Genomic DNA, 10,930 nt, shown 5'->3' on the forward strand with positions numbered 1-10,930 from the left:
ATTGTCTGGTTGAAGGCATATGTAACACTCATCGGTGAAGAGAATGTGATGCCAGTCCTGAGTGGTCCATTCGGCATGTTGTTAGCCCATCTGTACTGAGTTGCATGGTGGTGTGGTTACAAAGATGACCTCACCATGGATGTCGGGAGTGAAGCTGTGAATTATGCAGCCTATTGCACTCAGTTTGAGTCATAACATGCCGTCCAGTGGCAACATGAAAAGCATTATTCATCATGTGGCAGGTAGTGGTCATCCATTGCAGTAGTAGCCCTTGGGCGCCCTGAGCGAGGCATGTCATCGACCGTTGCTGTCTCTCTGTAGCTCCTCCACGTCCAAACAACATTGCTTTGGTTCACTCCGAGATACCTGGACACTTCCCTTGTCGAGAGCCCTTCCTGGCACAAAGTAACATTGCGGACGCGATCGAACCTCACTATCTAGTAATTACCCTGGTCCGGAAATACCGTAGATCCGGGGCTGATGCACACAGTCAGTTGTAGTGGGGAGGTGGGTAGTCTCCAAGTGATCCGTGTTTATGTTTAATGATTTTACTGTTTCCTCTTCATTTATTGCTCTCACATCCAATGAAAACAAAATGTATTTCTGTGGCTGGGAGCTATTAACTGAATTAAAATACATTCATGTAATTAAGGAAGGCTAAAATATGTTATTAGTTTCAGATTATTTCCACCTTTCTGACAGTCAAGCATTAATCGCCTTGCAGAAGAATGAAGTTATTTTTGTCGGTTTGCTAAAGAAATTTGGCTTATATTAATCTTTTCCGCTGAGGCAGTCAATTTAATTGATACTAAGTGTGTAATTCCACGCTATTGGCTAGTTTCAACTGTTCGCTACATTTCAAGTACAGGTTTTCATCGTCTAGCACGTGTGACATATGCCATAATAAAGAACCAAACATGAGATAATACAGTACTGGTACTCTAAGAAAATTTACAACTGAATCTGGAGATAGAATGTGCACTTAAAGCCGAATTATGCATTTTAAATTGTTTCAATAAATTCTGATGCTCTTGGAGTATCCTCTGTCTTGTTTCTTTTATGACATAGTGTAAGATCTTTCAATGTGTCACACATACGGGCTTTCTGCATCGTTGTAGCTGCGCAAGTGCGGTGACACCAATTATCTGGCGCTCTCTGGCAACTGCTGAAACGAACCAGTTTCTAACAAGTAGCGGGAAAATATTGCGAATGATTGTTTGGAAAGCGTTACTTTCAAAGTAAATTTCCTTTTACTTAAGAAGAACTATGTGCGAGAATGTACAATGAATTTCGTAAATCAAATCAACTCTTTGAGTACGAGCATTTGGAAGAATTTCGAGCCCAGATCAGGCATTTATGTCGTCGTTAAAAATTTTAGTGGCACATTTGTGTGATTTATCTTAAAGTGTAACCCGCGCGAAAAAGATCAGCTTTATATGTGAAAGCTTAGCTTCTCTTGCAGTTTATTAATCTTACAGACCAATATATATGTGAAACCTTTTTTCTTTCTTGTAGCAACACTATGTATATTAATTTTAAACCATTGACTTTTGGTGTGTGTTTGCGCTACTTAACAGTGATGTTGCTATTGACTGACTACATCACTTCTCCTGTGCTCTGAATATCTGCTGTCAGCTGGCGAGATCACGTGACATGAGCTATGACTGGTTTACAAAAGGGCATCGCAATCTCTATTTCAATGCTTAAAGTAACATGCAGTGTTTGATGGAATTCGAATTTATTCTTTCGTAATACGAAAATATGCAGTGTACATGTTAGTGCACATCAAAGATCTTTCCGAAACGTGTTTTTTTCTTGGGTTTTCTTTTCTAAAGTGCTGGGAAGTTCTATGCTGGTGCATAAACGACTTGGCCTGTTTGTGCAGAGAATGGGTGACTGTCAAATAGTTGATCCTATCTATCCAAGTAAGATTTATAATGTATTTGAGATGACTTGGACTGATTTAACAAATTTATCATACATCTATGGAGATGGGTAGAGTTTTAGTACATGCGTTTCAAGCTTTCTTGAAGTTTGTTTCTCTTGAATTGGACAGTCTCTGGTTTCACAACTGTTTGGACCAAAGAGATAGGTCGATGCTGTGTGCACGGGACAGACTCTGACACATTCTTCTTTGTTCACTGGACAAGATGCTCACTGTCAAAAACATTATCATGATTATATCTACCACACCATGTATCACTGTTGAAGGATGGTGGCATCTTTGGGTCATGAGTTAACACAAATCTCATATGTTCAATCCAGTCTTCCGGTTTTATTAGTCTATCTGGGGAAAGGTAGGTGGCTATTGTGGGTGATGGGAATGTAGTCTGGACCATATCTCAACTATGCAAATGTGAAGTTGTCACTGACAGGGCAGCCCTGGAGTAAATGTTGTGCTGGACGTATTATTTGTATGGGCAGACCCTCTTGAATCGCTCCACAGAATGTTGTGATGAAATGGATGCAACTGATGTCACCACCACACAGGCCACGGCTTAAATGAGGACATTTGCGGTAAGAAGCTACCTGCATGACCAATTTCCAGGAGCACTTAGTGGAACTGCAGCAAAGTCCGTCAGGATATTCGTTGGACTGATGCAGAGGTGCCAAATAACTATATACACAGTAGCAAGTCTGTGGAATTTTTCATCAAAAGAAGCAGCTTGACAAATAAGAAAATGTATTAACGTGTTTCTGGGCGTTCTGATGAACTCAATACAACGTCTGGAAACATTATTAATCACATTGAGAGAACCCGAGAGATCATAATAAAATACCTCATTATTGCAGAACATTTAGATTTTCAAGGTATTTCTACAGAACTGTAATGCATAACAGGTTTTAGAAGCCATGAAAATTAGTCAGCTGTACTTATATGGACACAAATTAGTATAACATTACTGTAGGTGTAATATGTGGGGCAGTTAACTAGATATACACGAAAAGGTCATAGATCTCGGCGAGTGCTGCACTGAACAGCTCTACTACTCTAGTAGATTTGTTCCACAAGACAACAGTTCTGATAATGTAGACGCCCCTCCCCCCTTTCTACGGGGAATGTTTTAATTTTCATTAAAGTTGAGCTCTGATTACTGAATAAGAGTTGAATCTTTTAAGTTCTTGACCTTGGCTGTGTGAAGTCTACTATTATTGTTATTGTTGTTGTTGTTGTTGTTGTTGTTGTTGTTGAGCAGCTTCTTTAGTGGGAGAAGTTAACACCATGTTAGATGTACTAGGAAGTGGCGTCAAATGCTATCATTCGATGGATCCATGTGACACATGCATAATTCTGTTTTTAGTTTAATTGTGTATCGCTATGTGTTAAGTGTGTTTAATGAAATAACTTACTGCATTACCTAAAAAATATTCTTCAAATACGACACGTGCACTTGAAAAACTCTTGTGTTTGTCTGCTAATGTAAAATAATCTATAAAAATGCTAATGTTCATTTGTTTCCATTCTTAAATCTTCGAAATGAGTTCACCAATTTCTTTCATTTGACAGAATGTTGCCATCGAATTCGCGCAGTGTTTATACGCAGCAATGACGATACGACTGCGAAAAGTTATAATAGGATATTTGACAGTGTTCAGGAAATCATCTTATATTGTTAATTACGTCATTTTATGCTCATAATAAGCTGTTTTTCCTCATGAATGTAAATATTAATAATAAGAAATTTCTTTCTTTCTTCTTGTAAAAAAATAAGAAATAAAATAAAAATGCAAAATTATAAATAAAATGAAATTTAATATTAAATATGTATATTCAAAATACTGCTCTTAAATCTTAAATTCTAATCTCCTTCTACGCCCACCTTTTTAAAATCTTGTAATTACTTTTTCTAGATCTACAGGAATCTGGTAATGAATATCCATAAGTGCAAGACCAAGGAGGCGGTTTTCATTCATCGATGTTCTTAAATAAGTTTTCAGGCGCCCCAACGACGAAAACGATCTTTCAGCAGATGCAATTGTCACTGGAAGCGTTGCCAGGACCAATAAAAGCTTATGTATTATAGGATATGCATCCTTATTACATCTAGCCAATATATCAAGGGCGATGGTTGGATGCTCTTTTTGTCGTTTCTTTTCTTGATTCCATTTCTCTCGCCACATCATTTCATCCCGTAACATAAGAGAAGCAATGCCTTTGTCCACGTCAAGCAACGAACCGAACCGGTTGGTGAGGGACTCTGCAATTTTTTCAGTTTCACCTGCAGAGATCTTCACAATACTTTCTGGACTGGAAACAGAAAGGTTGAACACATCCAAAGTTTCAGCAGAGAATCTTTCTCGTGAATCAGTTATAATGAAGTCCAGTAGGGGAGCATAGACTGTTAATCTGTAATATTCTTCTGCCGAATTTGTTTGAGGGTTGTCACGATAAACTTGGCGTCGACCGCGGCGAGATATGCGAGGGATATTGAGCTCGATGCCGGTGGCCACCCGAAGTGTTCGCACGCTGTCAGTTTCAACAGTCAAACCGCACCTCAACACAACTTTCTTGACTTCAGCGGTTCGCAGTAGTTTCTAATACATGATTTTTTTCTGTCAAATCATGCTTCTAGGCCTACTACAGTGGTGACTTACATTATCACTATCGTGTTTCACTGAATTTGAGAAGCAAAAAATGCGAAGCCTACGTTTTTTTTACGTTCTTGTTTTACGCCCTGTTGACAATGTGGTCATTTGAGACAGCTTAGTGCTAACTTATTGTAGCTTAATGTACAGACATCACTAACACCGATACCCAAGGGGGGACACGAACACAGTCTTCGCGTACGCGCGGCTCATGACAACGCCTAAAGCTGTTCCGCTGCAGCGACCGAGTACCAGTGGGTTTTCAGAGTCCTGTGAAATACTTATGAACTGGTGGCGAAATACATATTATCAATAAAATCATGTGGGAGGAAAGCAGGTGGGGAATGATGGCATTACAGGATTCAGAAACAGGACGTAAACAATAAAAATTCATGAACTAGCAACAGGAGCTCATTTTTTCTTTAAATACAGTTATGACAGTTTAGCAAGCTCGAGAGAAGATTCTTCCTCCTACTCCGGCAGTTTCCTTGGCTATTTGCAAACACCAGTTCGTTTCTTTAAGATTTGACTTCCGAAATAAGCAAACAGCTTAGTACAAAGCCACAGCTCTAAGTTCTAACTCTGTTATGAAATTCATGCTTTTTTCAGATTGCGGCAGAAGCATACGCTTAGTACCTCAGAATAAATTATATTGATGAGGAAAACGCATCTTCCTCAGTCTTTGGCAGAGTTGTCCTCTGCACTCCGGAGAAAGAGAAATGAATCTGAGTTTTCTAGATTTCAGTATCTATTTGAATTTGCTGACAATAACATTTATATTCTTACTGGACAAAATAAAAATAAAATGAGAGAATGGATTGTGAATGAGTCCACAGACGTTATTTTCGTGTACATTATTACATTTGGCTAATTAATGTTTGTTCACATTCCGCATCAAAAGTGAGAAGAAAGCCAAAATGGGGGAGAAGCGTTCATCCAGATCGAAACGTGCAATTGCAGAATAAAAGGGACTGTCGTAAGGTTCTCACTATTTGCAACTAATGAGAATATTTTCAAGTATTCCTTCGGTGCTCATTGCCTAATTATCAACACCATCTCTTTGCAAATTGCCACTAGAAACAAAATCTTACATACGCACTGCAGGGAAAGTGCTAAAAAAGGGACACCCATCGCTCATGCCTCAGCGAATATTATCATTTTATTCGCAAGTATAGTTGTTTCTTCTGTTGTTTATTCGCTAAATGGAAGAGGCTTCAAGGTCTCTTTTTGAATTGCTACATCAAACTGCGTGCCATTGTTTACATCTTCGACTTCAAGTAAAACATACGAGATAGGCCGACGTAATCAGCCCCTAAAGCAGTCGGAAAGAAAGATCGGTCAAGCACCAGGGGGGGGGGGGGAGCAATTGCCCCCCCCCCCCCCCCCCCCCTGGATCCGCCCCTGGACACATGCCATATTGGTTTGTCGTATTTCTCAGTTTCGGTATTATAACATGCAGTATGCCCTTTCAAGGCAGTGGTACATTGAAGATTTATCATAGAAACATAACACTCAGCTCGACTTCTTATACACTGATGGGGAAAAAAATAACACCAAAGAGGAGTTGAGTGACATAAAAGTTGGTAGGTGTGTTTCTGCATTTGAAAGATGATTTCTATTTAAATTTTGCGCCAATCGCATAAGAGTAGCGCTAGTAGCGTCTTATCATGATGAAAATCGGGTTTGCTTTAAATACACATGGTCGTGAGCGTTAGTTACCTTTGAGATTGGATGTTGTGAGTTGATATTAATCAAGAATGATTTTAACGTGAGAAAGACTTCACAGAGTTTGAAATACGTTATGTAATAGCGGTATAAGGAGCTAGATGTTCCTTCTGTGACATTACAAAAAGACCTGGCAGGAATGTAGCCACTGTACACGATTCCTGGCAGCGATGGTCAGAGAATCTGTGGTCGTGAGAAGACTGGGTTCCTGACGGCCACGTGTCACTACCGAGAGGGAAAACCATGTTCAGAGAATGGCTCTAGTTCATCGTGCTGCATCTGCAGCAGTAGTTGGCATCACAGTAACACAATGAACTGTTACAAATTGGTTACTTCAAGGATAGCTCCAAGCCAGACGCTCTGTAGTGTGCATTTCAATGACCCTGGACCACCGCTGCCAATTGCGGCTTAGCTTTTGTCAAGCAAGAGCTCACTGTAGGGCGTAGTGGAGGTCTGTTGTGTTTTCTGATGAAAGCTGATTCTGTCACAATGCCAATGATATCTGTGTGTTTGTTAGGAGGAAGCTATGTGAGCATCTGCAACCAACCCATCTGTGGCCTAGACACACTAGACCTACACCTGGAGTTATGACCTGAAGTGTGATTTCGTATGCCAGCAGGAGCACTCTCGTGGTTATCCCATGGACCCTGACTGCAAATTTGTACATCAGTCTGGTGATTTGACCTGTTGTGCTGTCATTCGTTAACAGCGTTGCAGGGGGTGTTTTGCAACAGGATAGTGCTAACTCACATATTGCTCTTGTAACACAATATGCTCTACATTGTGTCAACATGTTTCCGTGCTGTGCTCAATCACCAGATCTGCCCCCAATCGAGCAGATATGGGACGTCATTGGAGGACAACTTGAGTGTCATCCACAAACGGCATTCACCATCCCTATAGTGACCGACCCAAATGCAACACGCATGGAACTTTACCACAAACTGAAAACCGGTGCCTGCCAAACACAATGCATTCACTTTTGTATGTTTGCGTTCAACATTATGATAGTTACACAGTTAGTAATGTACCAGCATTTCACATTTGCAATGGCTTATCTCGTACTTACATTAACCTGTGATCTTGCAATGTTTATAACTTATATATGTTAGCTAGACAAGTGTATTCCCAAAATTTGATAACAGTACGTTAATTATTTTTCGGTGTTACAATACTTCTCATCAGCTCCAAAGTAGGCAAGTATGGGGCCATCGGTGGGAAAGATCAAGAAATGCTAAAGGAATTTTGTTGCTTGACTACTGTAAAAGATGTAAAACCATAACTGAAGAATACTTCTCTCAAATTCTAATGAAACTGGACCCAAGCATTCATGAAAACTGACCCAGCTTGAAGAAAAATGTCTTTCATCAGGACAATGCACCTGCCCACAGAAGTGTCTTGGCAGTGGGGAAACTGAGGAATTTTTAAATCCACCATATTTGCCAGGGGGGGGGGGGTAATGGCATTGGAACACTGCTGGATGAAATGTAGTGATATTAGAAGAGATTATGTTGAAAAATTAAACATTTTCGAAAGCATAAATTGTCGTTTCCACTATCAGGCCAAACTGTCTCATATACTCAGAAGAGTGTTGTCAGTAGCACTGCATCAGGTCGTAAAAATGATTCTTCTTAATGAGTACCTTTGGCTGTGAAAAGCATCAGTAGGCAATGGTTTTAACTCTTTGCACTATAGCAATAGCGAGTATCTTTGCCCAGAAAGATTTTGCCGCTGGGAAAATAAGCTCTGCCTCTTGGAAGCCAGTGTTAACATAGGAACATTACATCTGTTATATCAAGATATGACATAAATAAATTTTTACAATCTTCTGATGTCTTTTCATGAATCGTTCCCAACATTGCTACACTGGGCATGTATTGAGGCTTGCGATGCTACTCCAACTTGGGACGATGATGCACAGATGTAAAGCCACTTACTTTGGTTCAGAAAAGTACCTACTATTCGACAACACACATTTTTAGTAACATGCCCGGGGCCATAAAAAGTTTAACTAACAATAAATTTCAGTTTGAGAAGGGTCTAAAGGGTTTATTGGTGGCCAGCTCATCCTACTCCGTCGATGAATTTCTTGTTATTAATAAATATCAGATAGTGTGAATAATATGTACAATCTGACTTCTGTATATATTTTGCAGAATAACACAATCATTGTAAGCAAGTGCTGTAAAATATTTATTTTATGTTTTTTTATTTGATAATGCGTGGCTACAATAATCTAAGAATTACCATATGTACCTGAGTGTATTCAACAGTTAATATTTGGTGATAAGTTTTATATATCTTCTTTTTCTTTTTTTTCCACATCCACGACGGCCATAAATAATAACCGAGGTAGTAACTTGTCGCTCTAGGTTTTAGTATGAGAGTGATGCAATAAATAACTGATATTCATAGGTTTTCCTTCCCCCATGAACCATGGACCTTGCCGTCGGTGGGGAGGCTTGCGTGCCTCAGCGATACAGACGGCCGTACCGTAGGTGCAACCACAATGGAGGGGTATCTGTTGAGAGGCCAGACAAACTTGTGGTTCCTGAAGAGGGGCAGCAGCCTTTTCAGTAGTTGCAGGGGCAACAGTCTGGATGATTGACTGATCTGGCCTTGTAACATTAACCAAAATGGCCTTGCTGTGCTGGTACTGCGAACGGCTAAAAGCAAGGGGAAACTACAGCCGTAATTTTTCCCGAGGACATGCAGCTTTACTGTATGATTAAATGATGATGGCGTCCTCTTGGGTAAAATATTCCGGAGGTAAAATAGTCCCCCATTCGGATCTCCGGGCGGGGACTACTCAAGAGGACGTCGTTATCAGGAGAAAGAAAACTGGCATTCTACGGATCGGAGCGTGGAATGTCAGATCCCTTAATCGGGCAGGTAGGTTAGAAAATTTAAAAAGGGAAATGGATAGGTTAAAGTAGATATAGTGGGAATTAGTGAAGTTCGGTGGCAGGAGGAACAAGACTTTTGGTCAGGTGATTACAGGGTTATAAATACAAAATCAAATAGGGGTAATGCAGGAGTAGGTTTAATAATGAATAAAAAAAATAGGAGTGCGGGTTAGCTACAACAAACAGCATAGTGAACGCATTATTGTGGCCAAGATAGACACAAAGCCCATGCCTACTACAGTAGTACAAGTTTATATGCCAACTAGCTCTGCAGATGATGAAGAAATTGATGAAATGTATGACGAGGTAAAAGCAATTATTCAGGTAGTGAAGGGAGACGAAAATTTAATAGTCATGGGTGACTGGAATTCGTCAGTAGGAAAAGGGAGAGAAGGAAACATAGTAGGTGAATATGGATTGGGGGGAAGAAATGAAAGAGGAAGCCGCCTTGTAGAATTTTGCACAGAGCATAACTTAATCATAGCTAACACTTGGTTCAAGAATCATGAATGAAGGTTGTATACCTGGAAGAATCCTGGAGATACTAAATGGTATCAGATAGATTATATAATGGTAAGACAGAGATTTAGGAACCAGGTTTTAAATTATAAGACATTTCCAGGGGCAGATGTGGACTCTGACCACAATCTATTGGTTATGAACTGCAGATTGAAACTGAAGAAACTGCAAAAAGGTGGGAATTTGAGGAGATGGGACCTGGATAAACTGAAAGAACCAGAGGTTGTAGAGAGTTTCAGGGAGGGCATAAGGGAAAAATTGACAGGAATGGGGGAAAGAAATACAGTAGAAGAAGAATGGGTAGCTCTCAGGGATGAAGTAGTGAAGGCAGCAGAGGATCAAGTAGGTAAAAAGACGAGGGCTAATAGAAATCCTTGGGTAACAGAGGAAATATTGAATTTAATTGATGAAAGGAGAAAATATAAAAATGCAGTAAATGAAGCAGGCAAAAAGGAATACAGACGTCTCAAAAATGAGATCGACAGGAAGTGCAAAATGGCTAAGTAGGCATGGCTAGAGGACAAATGTAAGGATGTAGAGGCTTGTCTCACTTGGGGTAAGATAGATACTGCCTACAGGAAAATTAAAGAGACCTTTGGAGAAAAGAGAACCACTTGTATGAATATCAAGAGCTCAGATGGCAACCCAGTTCTAAGCAAAGAAGGGAAGGCAGAAAGGTGGAAGGAGTATATAGAGGGTTTATACAAGGGCGATGTACTTGAGGACAATATTATGGAAATGGAAGAGGATGTAGATGAAGATGAAATGGGAGATAAGATACTGCGTGAAGAGTTTGACAGAGCACTGAAAGACCTGAGTCGAAACAAGGCCCCGGGAGTAGACAACATTCCATTAGAACTACTGATGGCCTTGGGAGAGCCAGTCATGACAAAACTCTACCATCTGGTGAGCAAGATGTATGAGACAGGCGAAATACACACAGACTTCAAGAAGAATATAATAATTCCAATCCCAAAGAAAGCAGGTGTTGACAGATGTGAAAATTACCGAACTATCAGTTTAATAAGTCACAGCTGCAAAATACTAACGCGAATTCTTTACAGACGAATGGAAAAACTGGTAGAAGCGGACCTCGGGGAAGATCATTTTGGATTCCGTAGAAATGTTGGAACACGTGAGGCAATACTAACCTTACGACTTATCTTAGAAGAAAGATTAAGAAAAGGCAAACC

This window comes from Schistocerca nitens, chromosome 9 (genome assembly GCF_023898315.1).
Source record: "Schistocerca nitens isolate TAMUIC-IGC-003100 chromosome 9, iqSchNite1.1, whole genome shotgun sequence".
NCBI classification, from domain to species: Eukaryota; Metazoa; Arthropoda; class Insecta; order Orthoptera; family Acrididae; genus Schistocerca; species Schistocerca nitens.